Source organism: Danio rerio, chromosome 13, assembly GCF_052040795.2.
Source record: "Danio rerio strain M-AB ecotype USA chromosome 13, GRCz13ab, whole genome shotgun sequence".
NCBI classification, from domain to species: domain Eukaryota; kingdom Metazoa; phylum Chordata; class Actinopteri; order Cypriniformes; family Danionidae; genus Danio; species Danio rerio.
The window spans coordinates 30,663,987-30,684,482 of NC_141033.1; the positions used below are offsets into that span (position 1 = coordinate 30,663,987).

A 20,496-nucleotide genomic window follows, 5' to 3' on the forward strand; every position below is an offset into this window, starting at 1 on the left:
TTATCTTGACATCACTCTGGCCTGTATTTCAGCTAATGTGAATTCTGAGTGGATGGGCTGAGAAGTTGAGGTTAATGATGATGCCCTCGCTGCAGTATATATGAAGCTCAGCGAGGGCTGTCTGAACCCCCAGAGCCACTTCACTCGCACCTCAAGCCTCAAGTCAATACGGTGGTTAGGCCTCAATCTCGGCTCGCGCACATACACACTTACAGGGCGGGAGTTACAGACTATCCACTCCAGGCTTCTAAGCACACAGTCGTTTTCACGCCTACTGGATCCTCACGCTTTCCAAATTGTTTTTGCAAAGGTCAAATGCAATGTTCAGCTCGCAGGGTCTGACGGTGTAAATGGGGAAGATGAGGAGGGGGGAGAGGGTGGTCCAACCCTTCGGCCACAGATGAGAAAAGGCTGCTGAAAGGTTCTCTGAACACAGTTTTTCTTTTTCCTTCTGTTCTTTTTTTATTTTACTCCTGCACAATGAAATAATGTCACATAGAATCAAAGCAGCCATAACTTTTGAGCAAGTTTATTAATATTAAAAGAAACGTGAATCACTGGGGAGCAAATTACACTTTTATGGTCTCGTAAACAACCCGGATCTATAGCCACATCGTGTACAGGCACATAGAGGTCTCAAACTCATAGAGTCATCAAAATAAAAGAGGTGAAATGCAAAAACTTGGACTTTAATAACAATTCTGAAGGTGAAATGTGTATTTTAGCAACACTAGAGGCACCAAGAGGAATTGTAGATGTTGTCCAAACATTTTTTACTTTTTCACTCCCAAAAAAATATGCAGATTTTTTTTTTTATTAAAAATATATTAATGATTGAAATCTAAAAATTACATTTTACCGTTAATTCAGCCGTCCCATAAACTTTTTAGGAGAACAATAAAACTGTGGTGTTTGGTGATTCACATAATAAATTATAAGCGTGTTTTGTTTTATCTCTGCTATTATTTATTTTATACACAAATTCTTGTGTAAGGTTATTTAAAAATAGATATATTGTAAAGTATACAGATGATACCTCTTTGGTGAGCCTTTTAAATGAAGAGAAGGAAGTAGAACACGGGCCTGTTCTTGACTTCTTTTTGACTTGTGTGAAAATTCAAACCTTCTCCTAAACGTTCCTAAAAGATGATTATTGATTTTAGAGAGAGACCACAAAGCAAAACTCCTCTCAGATTAATTAATGGGAAGCAAATTCAGTTAGTAAAAATTATACATATTTGGGTGTGATGTTGGACAAACTTAAGTGGGATGTATGGACTGATTGTGTAAGCAAAAAGCTGTACTTCTTTTTAAAGAAAACTATTGTCTTTTAATGTTGACAGCACATTGTTGATTATGTTTGATAGTGCTTTTATTAAAACTATTGCAGAGTTTTGTGTAATCTGTTGGTATGGAAATGCTTCAGAGGGCCAGAAGAGGTCACTGGGAAAGCTGGGAACATCAGCCAGTAAGTTGTTAAAGAGCATTAGTAGTATATACAAAGAAAGAGTACTAAATAAGGCTATCATGATTGTCAATGATGAGAGACATCCTTTATCAAAAAGCTTCCAATTGTTACCATCAGGTCGTCGATATTTTTTTCCCAGGTGTGTAAGAAATAGGAATAAAAATTAATTTATACTCCAAGCAATTAAGTTTTTGAATTCCTCCTCCCTCAGTAGAAGTTGATGGCTGGTGACTGGACATTTATTTAGAGCAGGGGTATCATGTCTTTAAATTATTTACTTATCTACAGTGTGTGTGTGTGTGTGTGTGTGTGTGTGTGTGTGTGTGTGTGTGTGTGTGTGTGTGTGTGTGTGTGTGTGTGTGTGTGTGTGTGTGTGTGTCAAATGTGAAATTTCGGTGGTCTCTGCGAGTGTTTTTAGTTTTACATTTTGAAATAATGTTTTAACTAACTTATTTTAGAGCAGTAATCACAATACCATGACACCATAAAACTGTGGTATTTTTATCCAAGCTTACCATACTATCAGAAACTTATACCGGTAAAAATGTAAATTGTACATAAGCGTTGGTCTTTGCTTAATACCAAATAAACTGGCAACAAAGAATAAGACTTGAGATGAGAGGCAGAGCGCTAATTATCTGACATATGAGAGTTTTGTGGTAACTTTTTAGCATCTATGAGAAAAAAAGCATGAGTCAGATTCCAGTGCATATAAACAAAGCACCGACTGTGATATCATTGAGACTATCTATTGCTCTGTATACTGTATATGTGTTAGTATGATTTAAAAGGGTAGTATTAACAGAATTAAAATAATATTCATATTAATAATAATATTAGAGAAGCCAGCATAATGCCAACTTCAGTTTTTTCTTTTTAATCAATCCTTAAATTTGAGTCAAACAAATAAATTAAAAATAAAAATAAAGCAAGCAAAACAGTCTAAAACAATATTCAGCTTCTTCCACAGTTTAATAATTTCACCTTATAAGATTTCAAAGTGGGGGCGACATGGTGGCTCAGTGGTTAGCACTGTTGCCTGACAGCAAGAAGGTCACTGGTTCGAGTCCCGGCTGGGTCAGGTAACATTTCTGTGTAGATTTTACATGTTCTCCCCATGTTCCTGTGGGTTTCCTCCGGGTGCTCTGGTTTCCCCCATAGTCCAAAGACATGCGCTACAGGTGAATTGAATAAACTACTGTAAATTGGCCATAGTGTATGTGTGTGAGGGTCGACATGGTGCCGCAATGAGTAGAGATGTCGTCTCACAGCAAGAGGGTTGCTGGTTTGAGCCACGGTTTGGTCAGTAGGCATTTCTGTGAGAAGTTTGCAAATTCTCCCCATGTTCGCATGGGTTTCCTCCGGATGCTCCAGTTTCCCCCAAAGGTCCAAAGGTGTATAGGTGAACTGGGTAAGCTAAATTGTCCGTAATGTATGTGTGTGAATAAGTGTGTATGGATGTTTCCCTGTGATGGGTTGCAGCTGGAAGGGCATCCATTGCGTAAAACACATACTGGATAAGTTGGCGGTTCACTTCACTGTGGCGACCCATGATTAATAAAGGGACTTAGCCGAAAAGAAAATGAACGAATGAATGATGTATGTGTGTGAATGTGAGAGTGTACGAATGTTTCCTAGTACTAGGTTGCAGCTGGAAGGGCATCCGCTATGTAAAATATATGCTGCATATGTTAGCGGTTCATTCCGCTGTGGCGACCCCTGATGAACAAAGGGACTAAGCCAAAGGAAAATGAATACATGAAGATTTCAAAGTGCGCAATCAATGAACAAATCCTCAAAGTCAACCTAATAATTGTAGTATGCATAGATTTTATTAATACTGCACACATTTCTCCGTTACAGAACACGCTCTTATCATATTTCACTACTGATGGGTCCATATCACAATCAACAGCACCAACGTAGTTCTAGTAAGCCTGTCATGCTGCCTCCATTTAATTGCAAAATGTTTTAAAATACAAAATGACTAGCATTAGTGTCGAATCACTGAACAACAGAATCCTTTCAGACAATAAATTTAAAGTGTGTGTGTGTGTGTTTATTTATGCAAAACACTAAACGTTCTTGGCACACATTTCTCATCAGGCTGTGGATCATGAGGGTAAGAGATTTGATCATGCACAGACGCTGTTCTGGGAGGTGACCCTATCTTAGGGTCTGCTGTGATGCAGACAGACAGGCCAGAGGCGCAGATCAATGCAAAACATGTTTAAAGATGCTGTCAGACTTAGTAAATGATGGCTCATTAAAGGAAAGAAATGATGGGAGATAGCACTAGGAGAGAGTGAGCAAGACATTGATACAATTAAAAGAAAAAAGCCTCTTAGAAGCTCCTTGATGGATTAAAAAAAAAAGAAAACGTTCCATCTACACGCCACTTACAGATGCAGTTTTTGATGCATTTTCCATCGAGTCGCCTCCGATTTGTTCTCCAAAACTCATTTGCTTTTGCCACATCAAAGCAATCTGCTATTTGCACATGAGATGCTGTTAATAGATCTGAACGCAAGTTTTATTTTGTTCTTAATAAAAATACAACCAATCTCACTTTGCATAAAATAATTGGATTTTGTGTTTTCACAGGCCTTGGTTCCTGACACTCAGAAGGGGGTCTCTTTACTGACAAAATCAAGATTTGTGACTAAAGCGGCATATGTTCAGACATATTCAAATATGACCATCCCAGTCAGGTTTCTGAGATCTTATCTTCTTGTATGGTATCACACAAACAGGCACATTAAAGGCGACAACCGCCATAAACTTTTAATTAAGACTTTTAATAAATGCTTATCTTTATCATAAAGAACTCCACGGGGTTTGAGAAAACTTAGTCTTCATTTCCTCAACTGAATGCCTAAAAGGACACAGATCTAATTATGATTCCCACATAGTGCCTTCGTTACACCGAAAACCTCACTAATATTCTGCCTCCAGCGGCAGGTTTAGAAACAAGACGTGGAACCCACCAGGAACAAAATGTTCTTTTACGATATCTTTGCGCTTCAGTTCTACATCCAACACCTTTAATGAATGTGGCGACAGTGTAAGTGGACACAAGTGGATTTCGAGAAAGCTCTCACATGTGTAAAGATGCAAATGAGCGTAGCACAAACACCTCGTACAAAAAAACACCGTAATCCGTGTGGGCTCCCTTGTTGCGGTTATATTTGCTGGAAAACGGTCTTGGCTAATTCGCCGCTCTCCCGCTGCTCCAAATCCAGGCGATATTGATCATGCTCCCTGCGGCACTGCTATCGATTGGCTGTTTGCAGGTGTGCGTGTGTGTGCGGTGTGAAACTAAACTGGGTCCCTGCAGGGTGACTGAGCGGATGGTGGGGGAGGGAGATGTCTAGTTAAGGTGAAGAGTGTTGTTTGTCAGAGGACGCTGCTCATTTAGGGCGCCCTTCACTCTCTCACTCTCATACCCATGGCTCTTGTCGCATTAGGGTTGCCAGCAGTGGGGGCTGAAGGCAGATGTGTTGTTGAAAGGCGAATGCAGAGATGAAGGTTCTGTTGGGAAACAGCCATTTTAATGCTATATTACATGTCATAGTGGGTAGCTAATGGTTAATGGTCACCACTAACTAGACTGTTCACAGTTTTCTATGCATAAAGTATGCCAGTGTGACCATTAAACAGATGGCTTGCCTAAAAATGAAAATGGCCATAATTCATTAGTCACCCTTGTGTTGTTGCAAAACAGCATTGACTTTCTCTCTCACAAATAAAATAATTTTGGGTGAAAAAAAGACTTCATTGACTTTTAGTTTCTAGTGAAAAAAGCACTATTGAATATCTGTCAAAACATCTTTTGTGTTCCACACACGAAACAAAAGACATACAAGGTTGGAATGAAGTGAGGGTGTGTAAATAAAATAAAGATTTTTTTTTTTTTTTTTAATTGAGTGAAGAAAGAACGAAAGCTGCATGATATTGGGAAAAACTGACATTGTGGCATTTTGTTTTTCTGCAAAATATTGCTATATGAAAACTATTTTACCACTTGAATGACTTGAAGCTCCACTTGAAAATAATTCATTATTTTAGAAAGATTTGGGGGATTTTGTAGGGCAGTGCATCTGCATAAAATATAAATTAAAACATAGATGAAGCAGAACATAAAACACAACTGGAATAAACAGTGATGTATGGTTTTCTTGAGAATCTTCAGTTTTTAGGTACAGAAACGTAATAATTAGATGTACAACAACAACATACCACTTAATTACTGAGTATTTTTATTATATAGTCTTTACTAGTCTTCTTTACAGTTAGAAATAAAACTATTCTTTGTTAAAGCTACGATAAGTAGGGAGGCTGTGAGTAGGATTTTTAGAGTCGATACAGAGCAACAATTCTTCGTTGTAGTGATCGTTCGATACCAATTCTAAAGTTTTAAAGTTTATAATACCTTAACACTGCATAAAGCACATTTTCTCTCTAAGTACTATACTTAAGTGGAGCGTTCTCCTTTCCTAAAAGAATAAATTAAGTATGTTGATATAATCCCTTAAACTTGTCTCTTATAACCATTTAGTGTGGACATGTAATGGCCAGAAGCAGCTTTACAGAAAATAATAAAACCCCAAACATTAGATATCATTTCTTGTGCCTTAATTTTTTTAATAAATCTACTTGAAATGTTGACAATGATGAAACTTTGCAATTAAGACACCAACTGCTTACATTCTGAGCTGTGGTGCATAGTCAACTACGATCCCTACTTGACAATGCATATTCTAATACATGACTTCATTCTCAGAGATAAAAAAAAGCTGTCACTGGGGTGGTGCCTTGACAAAAGGTTCAAATTTGTACCTAAAAGGTCCATAATAATACCTAAAGGGTACATCTTGGTACCTAAATAGTACAAAAATGTTCCTCCTAAAATTTGTCGGTACCAATATATACTTTTGAGGTACCAATATGGACCCTCCAAGTACAAATGTGTACCTTTTGAAAAGGCACCACCCCAGTGACAGCTTGTGTGTTTATTTCTGAGACGGTATAAAGGTTAAGCACATCTTGATGTTGATAATAAAACAATATATTGTGCAGCCCAAGTAAGAATATGTCTATTAATTCACATTTAGACAACAATTCAATAAACAATCCAATTAGTTGCAATTAAACTTTAACAAAATAGATTATTTAGTAATTGTTACCAAACCAATGCAAAACCCGGTTATTAGAGATAAAGCTGATCATTTGGATAAAACCAGCTAAAAACGAACAATGACCGGTTGTTTTAGAAGTTGCATAGACTGTTCTGTATAATCCTGTAAATGTGGGTGGTTCTTGGCTCCAATAAGCTGCAATATGGACTATAAAATGCACAGACAAACACATGGATACTCTAAGATCATGCACACAAAATGAGCTGTTGGCTGAAACTAAACATTCAAGATCATAACAATGTAGTTTTTCACAAATTTCCAGAGCAAAAACAAAAACAGCGAACACAGTCTAAATCAAGAAAATGAAGACAAGCCTTTCATAGCCTCATATCTGGGCTCTGGTAAGGCAGCATTATCTTGAGTCCTGTGTTATCGTGTCTTCCTCTGATTTATGCTTCTGCAATACGAAGAACACGGGGCACACTGACAAGCTCTGATCTATACGTTTACTGGCTCGCACGTAGTTTGTTGACTAATACGGTACACCCCTCTCCAAGTCACACACTTGCTGGAGCCTCTTGGGTAATGCAAACACACACACACAAACACAGGGAGCTAAAGTACTGGATTAACTTTAATTTGCATAATGTAAAATGTAGATTGCATATATAAATAAAATGTGTATTCTGAAACCATTACTCTATCTCAGCTTGATCCAAACCTGTGTTGTTTTTTGGTGAAACTTAAAGGTGCTGCAGAATGGAAAACTCCATAAACAGTATAGTGTATAGGCATAGATGAGCAATAAGTTCGGTTCATGATGTAAATACCATAAGCCCAAACACCATTGTTTACTCTTTCCTTTGTCAATCACATTTGAGACCACTGAAAAACAGGTGAAACAGAGCACAACACTGACTGTGACATTACAGTTGGAATCAGACTATGCCAAAATCAATTTTAAGGGTATTCTACAGTCTTTGGCAACAGCCCAACAGCGTTTAATATTGAAACTGGGGCAACTCCTACTACATTACCATTCCAACCCACCACCACAAGCAGTAAGAATATATTTTATCCACTTCTTCACCCTTTAAGCCATTTTTGTTTAAACTGAACTCTTCAAATTGAACATTGAGGCAACAGCAATAATGATAATTTACCATGTGCTGTTAAGATAAAACGCAAGATGCTCCTACAGTAGCGTTAACCTTAGCCAGCTAGCAGACTCCAGCTATCTAGCACAGACAACTATTATATAATAAGCATTGTGATGACCTATTTATGTGGAAGTTAATGTCACACCAAGCTCAGATGAAAAGAAAACTGGAACTCCACCACTTAAGCCAAAACTATCTAGGCATCTACTCCATTTGTTCAAAAGAAAATGGTAGAAAACAGAAGTATGATTATTTTGCACTTGCATTCATGTCTGATAATAGGTATCTGTTTGCTGATTAAGTCGCTGTGAAACAAGCAATCAGAGCAGAGTTCATCATTAATATTCATGACCCTTCCAAATAAGGTAAAACAGAGCATTTCATTGTAGTGGCAAATGCCAGGGTTGTAAATGGACATGTAAAACTGTTCCTGGAGAAATTTTGCCTAAATCTAAATCTAAAGCCAAATACTTTCTATGTAGATAACAGAGAACAAGTAAACACACATCATTGCAGTGCCTTTAAGAAAAAAGATAATAATAATAATTTACAAAATGAGTTAAAAAAAAAACATTTTTCATGAAATAGGATTTTCACCAAATGAAGAAAAAAAAAAGAATCAGGTTTGAAACAGCATGGGGCTGAGCAAATAATTACAAGTTTTTTCATTTTTGCTGAACAATCTTTTTAAGCTTTGCTGAGTGCATCTGTAGTAGCAAACAATTATTTTGACTAAATATTGGTTTTAGACTACCATCTGGTAAATCCCACAGCCTTTTAAAACTGAGAAGATTGAGATTTTTAAAAGTTTGTGCATTCATGTTTAGAGTTGGGTACCAAAACCCGGTGCCATTATAGCTTATTTTGGTGCTGCAACAAGGGCGTAAGAAGCATCAAAGGGGTGCATGAAAGGCACACATAGTGGTTGTGTCACCCCATCACTAAACATTTAATCCTAAACAACTTGAGGAATATGGACAGGCGATATGAGGTGATTGTTATTGTTGCTTAGGGAACAGACGCACGCAGCGTGCGCAGAATGGGGTATTCAGCCTGGTTTTCGGTGAGTGAGTGCGACACACTTCAGATCAACACGCATGATCACGTTCATTAAATTTGCCTTAACTTAGCATTCTAAAGCGTATTTTACAAGCAAGCATTTTGTCTTTACAAAAGTTGTGTGTAGGGGGGAAACATGTCAAATTTAATGACACATTTGAGGGCTCGAAGGCAGAGGAATGCCTCTCTCGTGGGCTCTAGATGTCACGTGCAATCGCTCCCTCGGGCACGCCCTCTGCTTTCGTAGTTTTCAGTCACACTTATGTAAGTCATATTCAACTCGTTTAGTTTTGCCTTCATACATTTTTGATTTCCATCTTCAACACGATTTATTTACACATTTTTAAACATGAGTTTAACACTCATTTCTAATATCTACTTTTTATCTTCCCCATGGTGACAGTCAGTGAATAACATTTTACTAGTTATTTTACAAGACAATTTTATTCAGACAAAGTCCCTTTAAGTATTTTATAGTCTTTTATTAAGATTAAAGTGAAATTTAAAGACTTAATCAGTTTACTACGAAAGTTGAAATAATTAGTCAAATTATTTTGTACCTGATTTGTTGTGTATATCAAAAATATACAGTAAATATTTCTTAAGGAGGCTAATAATACTGACTTTATTTTTATTTAAATAAAAAACAGCTTTTATTCACAAAAAAAAAACAATAAGAAATATGACTTACTATGACTGCAGAATATTTCTTTTTTAGGAAACACTGTACAAATTTTCAGAAACATTATTTTAAATGAATAGGAGAGCAAAATAAAATGACAGTACTAATAAAAAAGTGAATAATTTTTTAAGGTTTTTGGTAATTTATATATTAAAATGTGCTTCTAAAAGTACGTGGCCCCTGCTCGCCCCCAATGGTTAATAGTAAGCTAATGTAATTTCATAATGCAAATCTTAAATTCATGCTAACCAACAAATGATCAAAGAAAATGTATTAATGTAATTCAAATATATAAAATATGAATTGATGTTTACTTTAAACTTTAATTATATTGTTCTATTAAAATTATTTTTTAAAAGATTTTTTCAAATAAAAGATCTTTGTAGAGTCATCCACCATCATTTTGTGGCTAAAAAGTATCGGTTCAGGCACTGTTTTGGCACCGGTATCGTTTGAAAAGTATCGATTTAGCACCGATATCGGAAAAAAACAAAAAAAAAATTTAAAAAACGATACCCAACCCTATTTTTGTAACAGCACCAATTTCATAATATCATTTAAAACAAATTATGCATTTGCTTTTTGCTTTTAAACAATTCAGTACAATTTATTAATACAACAATTAATGTTACAGTAGTTACAACTAACAAAGTATCCTAGTTACCAATTGCTATATATATATATAATATACATAAACATAAAGACCTGTGAATAAACAGACACTAATGCATAAAATAGTGGAATAAATGAATATCTGGCTCAGTGTTTCTCTTTCACTAATGTAATTTGTGAATTTGACAAATCCTAATGTGTTGTATAGCTTCTGTGTTCACAGGTTTATACTAACCACAAGTGATCCCTGTTGTGGCCACTGTCAGAATATCTAACACAACCACAAAGCCACAGAAATCACTCAAGAAGGCTGAAATATTTTCCATTGTACAGTTATGAATCTGAGCATGTATGTGAGAGAACTTCCCTGTGCATCTAAAGAAACAATGGTTAAAGATGACATTAACTCTAATTGGACTAGGACCATTGGACCTGATTAATTTACCATTAATTGACTATGGAATAATTTATTATTAATATAATCTATTTACTAATAAAGACAATGTTAGTTTGTATAATAATTTTAAATGTCATTTTTAGGATTTGAAATTGATAACGGAAATAGGCAACACAAAAAAATAATGCTTTATTTCATGAAACAAAAAATATTAAGACCACTCTTCAGTATGGACATTGTCCAAAAGTCATTCTTATATAGTTTTGGTTTTAAAACTCCAATCATTCAATATGAAAACAGTTGATTAATATTCTTCCTAATGTTATGTGGAAACCATGATATTTTTCCTCAGCATTCTTTGATGAATAAAAAGATCAAAAGAAGAGCATTTATTTGAGGCAGAAATCTGCTGATATGCCTTCATGGTCGCCTTTGATCAATTGAGCGTCTACTTGCTGAATGAATACTCATTTCTTTAGAAACAAAAAAAAAAGTTACTGACCCCAAACTCTGATTGTTCTTCAAATCTTTAAATCTCAGTATATAATCAGTAATAAAGCTCACTTACCTCAGCAAACGCTACAACAAAACCACAGATTAACATTAACACTTCAGTCAACTCCCACTGGATAACATTTATTGCTCAATATATTAAGTAGCTTTACATTTTGGAACTTAAATTTGCTATAAGCAATGCTAGAAGTCTGCAATACTACAACAAAATCCCCCAAAAATGTTAAGTTTACTACACAAAGATTTCGAAATACCCCAAACACAAATGACCTGCTGTTTTAAAGCATCTGCTATCTTTATGCTATGGTTTTCTTTGTGCCGATCTGCCACTTGTAGCACATTTAAATGCATTGAATGTCTTTCCACATACACGTAAAGTGCAAAGAGGGTCTGTGAGGGTCTAATTAAAGGTGTTATGCTTCATTAATGCACATATAGCTTATATGTGTGTGCGTCCTATGTGCTTCGACACTGAGGAAAAGCATCTTAACACAAGCAGCAGTCACTCCGCCGGGTCTCGAGTATGCTAAACTTACAGAACCACAGCAAATCACTGCATTTTCCACCTCCTGCAGGGTGACTGAAGCGACCCCCCACCTCTCTCCTCCATCTCTCTGTGCTTTATTTCACGCCATAGAAAATTCATCTCGTCATCTCCAGTGCCTCCGTAAGTCTTTTCTTTTTTCTAATCTGTTTATTGTCTGATGCCATTTCGGTCTCCTTTATATGTTTAAAATAAAAGCAATTGTCTTGCTTTCTCCAGTGCTCGATTGGCTGTCTAAATCAGGAGACATTATTCCACCTCCCATCGGGAACTCCATTGCTCGGCATTTAACACAAGCTGCCAATCCAGGCCTGCATCAGAAAAACGCCTCCGTCACTGTGCAAACTTCCTCTCTACTGATTAGCTGAGGTCGCATCTTTATGAAATATGAAATGCATTCTTTAGACCATACAATCGTATCAAATCAAACCAACTATTAACTGTGTAGACCAAACATATGAGGTCTAAAATTAGAAAATTAAGCTGCTCTTCAGCAGTCAGTCACAAATTCTCAAAATAGATTTACAATGTTTTGAAACTACATGACATGTCTGTTTAAAAAAAAGTAGGCAGCATAACTATGCATAATAAGATGACCCCAGAATTCACATTCATCTGAACTGTATTTAAAGCAAAAATGTTTTTGAAAATCTGGAGGGAAAAAAATATGAAAATGATGCATAGTATATATAATGCAATATATATGCATATTACATTTAATGTTGCACATTTTTATTGATATATCCCATTTAACAAATAACGTACGTGCAAATAAAATATAATAATATTGGCTCCATCACAATTTAATGCATGTGTGCATGTGTATATATACTCCAAGACCAGTTACTTACTAAGGTTAAGGAGGGCTGAGCCTGGTCAGTACCTGGAAAAGAGACCAAATGTGAAAACTAGGTTGCTGTTGGAAGTGGTCTGTGTGAGTCCTAATGCCCAGGTAAAAGTGAGGGGGACACTATACTGTCAGTGAGAGCCATCTTTCTGATGAGACGTTAAACCGAGGTCCTGACTCTCTGTAGTCATTCAAAATCCCATGGCACTTCTCGTAAAGAGTAGGGGTGGAACCCCAGTATATACTATATAGAGTCAGGACCTCGGTTTAACGTCTCATCAGAAAGATGGCACTCACTGACAGTATAGTGTCCCCCTCACTTTTACTGGGGCATTAGGACTCACACAGACCACTTCCAACAGCAACCTAGTTTTCACATTTGGTCTCTTATCCAGGTACTGTATATATATATATATATATATATATATATATATATATATATATATATATATATATATATATATATATATATATATAATTTTTTTTTACAAGATAATTTATTACCATTTAAAATATAATTGCAATAAATTACTTAAACTATTATATGAAATAATAATGCAGGCTACTGGCTTCCAAAAAAGCATCCTTAAGGGTTAAAGCTATAGTTTTTTCCCTTTTATTTCATGTATATTTAGAAGGTTTCCCTGTAACTACATAGTGATACTAATTAAAAGATTTATTTTTGTTTTCAGTGTGAGACAAAGAATGAGTACAATAAAAAAAAAACACTAAACGATAAGGAGAAAAGATGGAGCTAAATTTCAGATTAGTGCAGGTTCATCTTGGGAGAACAAACCTCAATCTGAGCTTAGTCAGTCTGATCTGAGGTCAGTGGTGCTCTATAAATAACAGACGACAGACGGGCAGTAGTGGGCACAGCACAGGTGTGGAGGAGGCCTGAAGGAGCGGAAGCTGTGTGTATGTGTGTGTGTGTGTGTGTGTCTTTACAACGGAGAATTTATGAGTCAGAGAACTCTGAGCTAAAAACTCTAAACTCAATCTGAATTTTACTTCTAAAATGTTGAATATTTCAATTTCAATTTTCAATAGGCATGGGACGATAGCGGTTTTTAAGGTATACAGCGGTTTGGAAAAGTCAAGGTTTTAAAACTGCCGAAATTTTCTGCAATACCATTCCTAAGGTATGTGTACAATTTTTTATTTACATTTTTGTTTTTATTTTTTAGGACAACAGTATCTTCAGCAAAAAAAATATCCAAAGACACCATTTTAAATTGTAAGACAGCAGAAGTCAGTGATTCATTTGAATTTTATAGCCTGACGTGTTTACTGCTCTGAAATATTATAAATCTTTCGAAAACTTAAATATATTGTGCTCAAAGGGGAAAAAATTGTTGTGTTTTACCCAGAAATTTAAAAAGAATATGTTTTGGAGCAGTAATCACAATACCGTGAAACCGTGATATTTTATCCAAGGTTATCATACCCTCAGAATCTTATACCATCCCATGCCTAATTGTCAAATTAACTAAATTAAAATTGTGATTTGGTTTAGTGCTCTTGATAAATGAGATTTATTTTACATACAGCTCATGATCCAGCACTTTCAGTTTCTCTGTGCACAATAAACTTGCTTTGATTTTTACTGATTCACTTGTACACACATTTGGGAAAGCAACATTGCCAACAAATTATCAAGCTTTGTCTAAATAGAAGTGATGATGTAAAGTTTCATTTTACACAAATTAAGTTGCAAAGCTTGATTGGTCTGCTTGGTCATCCTCATTGTGAGAGCCAAATATAGAAAAACTGTTAACACTATTAACGGAGTAAAAAAATAATCACGAAAGCTGAAACTCCCAATGTTAAAAGTGAAACAAATTCTAACCACTAACCTAATTTACTCACCCTTTACTTCTTCCAACCCTTGAACTCCCATATCAAACACACACAGACGCATATATACATATATATGCATATATACATAATATTTTAATAACTCATTTCTAATAACCGATTTATTTTGTCTTTGCCATGATGACAGTACATAGTATTTGACTAGATATTTTTCAAGACACTTCTATCCAGCTTAAAGTGACATTTAAAGGCCTAATCTGGTTAACTATGCAAGCTAGGGTAATTAGGCAAGTTATTGTATAACAATGGTTTGTTCTGTAGACTATCGAAACATTTTTTTGCTTAAAAGGGCTAATAATTTTGTCCTTAAAATGGTGTTTAAAAAATGAATAACTGCTTTTATTCTAGCCAAAATAAAATAAATAAAACACACGCCGCCTGGAATTTGCCAAAAGGTATCAGAAGGACTCTCAGACCATAAGAAACAAAATTCTCTGGTCTGATGAGACTAAAATGTAACTCTTTGGACCAAATGCCAGGCATACGTTTGGAGAGAACCAGGTCAATACCATCCTTACAGTGAAGCATGGTGGTGGCAGCATCATGCTGTGGGGATGTTTTTCAGCAGCAGGAACTGGAAGACTACTCAGGATAGAGGGAAAGATGGATGCAGCAATGTACAGAGACATCCTGAATGAAAACCTGCTTCAGAGTTCTCTTGACCTCAGACTAGGGCGACGGTTCATCTTCCAGGACAAAGACCCAAAGCACACCGCCAAAATATCAATAAAGGGGCTTCACAACAACTCCGTGAATGTCTTTGTAAGACCCAGCCAGAGCCCAGACCTAAATCCTATTGAAGATCTCTGGAGAGATTTGAAAGTGGCTGTACATTAATAAATTTGTAACAATTTCAAAAAAATCTTTTTTCACATTGTCATTATAGGGTCTTGTGTGTAGACGTTTGAGTAAATAAATTAATGTAATCCATTTTGGAATTTGTAACATCAAAAATGTGAAAAAGTGAAGCGAATACTTTCCGGATGCACTGTAGATCTTTAAAAATTATTAATAATAAGATATTGGTGCAAAAATGGTGAATTGGCTCAATCTACTATGAATATTATGACTATGACTGATGGTGAAAGAAGAAACTGAGTGTTTGGGGTGTGTGTTTAGGCTTCTGTCTGGTGACTCCAGCAAAAATTGACATTTATATAAAATGAATGAATGATTTGTGTACAACAAGAACAGGAACAGACATTAGGAAAATAAATGGAGTCCATTTAGATTTCATGTTGACTTTCAAAGCCTGTGTATGTGTGGCCCGGAAGGCAGAAATCCCTCAGCGGCCATCTTTGATAAAACCACTGGTGAAGTCACACAGCCATAGTAGCTTTTGTAGCCATTTTACACAGCACATACACCAGAAACACACAAGAACAGCTCCTCTATCTCTCTCTCACACACACAGGCCTTTAGGCAGAGTGGACAGTGAATCCTGAAATCCCATTCCCTGCTTGAGCAGCCCAGTGAGAATCACACACACACACACACACACACACACAGTCTTACACCATCCGTCAGTCTCCCGCCCTGCACCAACACCTTTTTCGTCTTTTATCTCCTACTCCTCTCCTCCATCTTCCCCTTTTCCTTTCATCCACACATCTCCCTCGATACTCTATCCCTCTCTCTCTCTCTTTCTCATTTCCTTTCCTTTTGTTCTGTCTTCCTCTCTCTCCATCTCCATCTTTCTCAAACCTCATTTCTCTCTCCATCTCCCTTCTCAATCTTTTCTGTATCCCCAAACCAGAACTCCATCCCCCTTATGTGTGTGTGTTTGTGTGTGTGAGGTATAAGCACAGGCCCAAGGTCATTGTTAGCCTAGATTAGGCAGGAAGTGCAGGGAGGAACGGCTATTATCATGTGACCGACTTTCTTATTATTTGGTGTCCTCAGGCTGGAGAGTGAATCAGCATCTACGCTTCCGATGCAGACTATGAGTGGGAAATGAAGACTGAGGAGAGAGACGTGCGAGGTTCTACCAAGGCGCTTTTAGGCTGAATGACTCAACGTTTTGATGAGGCAACAAAGAGGCGAGACCAAATTCATGAAGAAACATTGAAATTTACTTGAGTTCATTGTTTGGTTGAAATTCGGCCGCAGGCAGTCATTACAACAGCACCGATGTGAGTGTGATATTGCTTTTATGCAACAGCTCAATAAACAAGTAATTACTATAAAGTAATTTACATTTCACACTAATTTAGCAAGTTAGTTGCTATATTTTGCTTCCCCCAGAAAACGATTGAAAAGAATCTTGTGTAAGATTTAAGATTTGCAGATGAAATCAGAATTATTTGCCCTTCTGAATATTTTTCCCCAATTTCTGTTTAACGGTAAGAAGAGTTTCAACATAATACTTTTAATAACTTATTTCTAATAACTGATTTCTTTTATCTTTGCCATGATGACAGTACAGGATATTTTACTACAATTTTTTTAAGATACTAGTTTTCAGCTTAAAGTGTGATGTAAAGGCTTAACTAAGTTAATAATTAGTCAAGCGTGATTATGCAAGTCATTGTATAATAACGGTTTGTTCTGTAGACAACTGAAAAAAATCACTTTAAGGGGCTAATAATATTGACCTTAAAATGGTTTTATCCAAGCCAAAATAACAAATACAACTTTCTTCATAAGAAACAAATATGATAGGAAAAACTGCAAAAAATCCTTGCTTTGTTAAACATCATTTGGCAAATTTACAAACAAAAATTCACAGGAGAGCAAATCATTTGGACTTCATATAGGTGTTTGGATGTGATAGTCTACCTCACTGTCTTACAATTGCGAACGTCTATTCCTGAAGACCCGGTTCTGTATTCATGTAGATTCTGAATGGCAATTTGTACTTCTGCATTCAGTGTTAGTGGTGGGTTCAGCTTAGCCTTCGGAGTCGCTTAGCCTTCACCATACCCTGACACACATCACTTTAAAAAATGTAGCTACAATGCGATGACAGAGAGAGCAAGATCTCAGATTGTCCAGCTTGGTATAGCTGTAAGAAGTGTGGCCAAGGGCCAGGCTGTGAGCTGCTGGAGCCAAGCTAGGCTAGTGGCTGGAGTGTTTAACATGTCCAAAGATTACTCCTTTAGAGTAGTTTTGTGCTTATTATATTAATAAATATATTGAATGTTCGGTAGTCCCTGCTTCTCTCTTCCTAGAATAAGAGTGAGTTTGAACAGTTATAACAGCATCCCATGCATTTCCGGTGTAAACCACAAGGAAAGAAACTCAACACAGTAGAGCATAGAAAACAGAATGCTAATAGTTTCTTGGAGGTATTATTGTAGAGCAACACAGACAAAATACAAAATTAAAAGTTTCCACAACATTACTGGCCATGTACTGGGGATGCAAAAATCATTCAGCATTGAAGTACAAATTAGGCTTTAGTGCAAAGAGTTGTTCCTAGTGACAGTTCTTAGGAAATTCTTAGAAAAGTGTGTGTGTGTGTGTGTGTGTGTGTGTGTGTGTGTGTGTGTGTGTGTGTGTGTGTGTGTGTGTGTTTTTATTATAAATAAAGAAAATAATTTTACTGAAAATGAATGTGATTCATATTGCAACCTAACCCTTAAAAGAGCTCTTAAGGTCAAAAAATTGTTAGGATTAGGGAGTAGGATGACTTTTTTATTCTTAAAATAGATTAAGAGGGAGAAGAAATTTATGATAGTTAAAGACGCTACAAACTATATCATGAAGTGATAGTGTATGTAATTAATTTTATTAATGACAAACTAACATCTTAAACACAATGCAGAAATGTGGTTGGTAAAGCAGGAATCGGAGCATAAATTTAAAAACAGGAAATTAACTTTGGGTCTAAAAAACCCCCTGAAGAACTCCAATGAATTGTGTATGACTCAATCAGAATTGTGAGTATCAGACTTGCAGAACGGTGTCATCTCCCTGTTTATGTTTTCAGCTGAGCACCACATATCAAGATCCAAGTTAAATACAATTCAACTTTTAAAATGCCTCTTGTGCCATCTGTGATTTCTTTCATTTCATTGTGCTCCATCAAGCATAATGTGGGGGAAAAAAATAAAGAGAACACAGAATCTGTTCAGACAGAGATCAAGTCATTTTTAATGCATAAGTCTGTGTCAGTAGCAGTCATATCTGTAGAAAAGAAAATATGAGAAATGAAAACAATGTAGGTTTTGTATAATGTTTTAGTAAAACAATTTGTTAACAGTAATGCATTAGGTATTTATGCACATTCTTGCACACACTGGTAATATATGGTGTAATTTTGAGTGTGTTGTTCTTCTTATTATTTTATAACTTTTAAAAATTAAAAAGTAAATATATTAAAAAGAAAATTAAAATTTTAAAGCATTAGTGTATTTTCATGTTAAATTTTGTCTATTTATTGTATGTTGGTTTCTCGAGCAGTGCATCGTAATGTGCTTTGCTGTTAATGGGGACATTCTACCAGAAAGATACATTATCTGTCGCTGAAATAAAAACATAAATACAGTGAATAAAAAGAATTTCATCCCAAAAATCTCTTAAATGGACTGATGGTTGATTTCTGTGTGTTGTTCTGTAAAGGAATGTGTTATTAAGCTGGCTCTTCTCAGATTGTTTTCTTTATTAAAAATACTTTACAATTGTTCAAACCCTGTCATTGTCCTCAGCTCAATTGAGCCTACAGCTTTAATAGTTTTGTTATGCTAAAAAATGTTATTTAGAAAAAAGAATCTTTCAGAAATAGCAAGTTTTTGTTATCGTTTACATCAATTGATTAAAAACATGAAATTATTAATAAATTGCACAAATAAATACTACAAATATACAATACAAATAAATGTACAATTGCCCAAATGTTTCCATCAGTCCGGTCACATTTGCATTAAATTTAACATAAAATGCATGTAATACACCTTTAAGGCTATGACTTAGAGGAAGTGACATCATTTGATGAAGAAGCTGACAGTGATCAAGGATGCGTTCTACCATTGAATTGTATCAAAGAGCTTAAAATGACCAAGAGGTGACACTCAATAGAACGTTCCATTGCAACAGCAGTGCCAAGAAACAGCCCTGTATTTCCGCCATTTTGAAGTGAAAGCAGCAACGGCTGCTTTCTTTTTTTATTTATTTAAAAAGCACATTAAAGCTGAGTTACAACTTGAAAGACGACACACTATCATAATCATCAGCACTTTTAATAGTTTATTTTACAGACTTATAATATGCTGTTCAATTGGATTTTTCATTCCAAAATGCTGTGGCATCTAGTGGCTGTTTCAGACAACAAGCTTTTTAAAAATGTGAAATGTTTTGTTGTTTTTTTTAATAAAAAGATAATGATAATAAATGAAAATGTAAATACGTTTTTGGAAGAATGTTCCAATGATTGCTATTTTTTTGTTCTACTTTAGATGAAGTAATTGTAGCCTTAGTGAACGGAGCATATTTATTCAAAAACATCTTACCGACTCCTCAAGAGTAGTAAACACAGCAAAAGAGAGAGAAAAAAAGATGTGTTTGACACTGGTTAGTGCCAGGCCTTGAGATTTAAATATCTCATCTGCATTAATTATGCATTTTACCTCACAAAGACTACAAAGGGAAAATAATCACCTGCCGGCACTACACATACTCTTATGCAGAGCACAAACCACACACAAATGTAAACACTCAAGCAGCCTTGTACCAGCGAGGTGCACGTGCTTGTCTTCATTAAGTGCAGTGATCAGGGTCATTCTTCTTACACAAAAAGAACTATTCAATTAAACGCATGCATAATGCCAACAGCAGGTCTTGCTCTATTAGCATGAAAATGCAACTGTCAAAGCCCCTGAACTGCGCAATCTCACCTGTTCACCCAGCAACCAATGCTCAATCTGCTATTCTAAAACATCCCTGACCCCTACAATATGACTTTTTCCTTTGGCATCTCAGCAGGAGGCGATGTGCATTTTCAATTCTCTTTTACACCTTATCATCTTGAGCAACCACAACTTAAATGAAAAAAAAAGATAAAAAAAAAATTAAACTGTACAATTCTTTTGCCATGCTGTTTTTAGTAGAATGCAGCCATGGCCAAATTTGTGTTTGCATCTATAGTAGCCAGTTGATTTATAGCATTTCCTGTGTTCAAACAGATTGCAAACACGTACTTCACTTCTCCAAGGATTATTAATTGTGTACTTGATTAAATGAGAAATTTAACAATTAAAA

General features: G+C 35.8%; 1 protein-coding gene and 1 long non-coding RNA gene across 7 annotated transcripts in view; both read right to left on the reverse strand.

Annotated features, from left to right (window-relative positions):
* smap1 (small ArfGAP 1) overlaps positions 1-20,496 on the reverse strand; it is a 216,832-nt gene that overhangs the window by 73,283 nt on the left and 123,053 nt on the right.
* Positions 471-10,143, reverse strand: LOC147841144 (uncharacterized). Its single transcript, XR_015506035.1, has 3 exons — positions 6,272-10,143; positions 3,094-5,752; positions 471-2,804 (listed from the first exon to the last, which is right to left on the reverse strand). It is a non-coding gene; the product is annotated as an uncharacterized LOC147841144 (long non-coding RNA).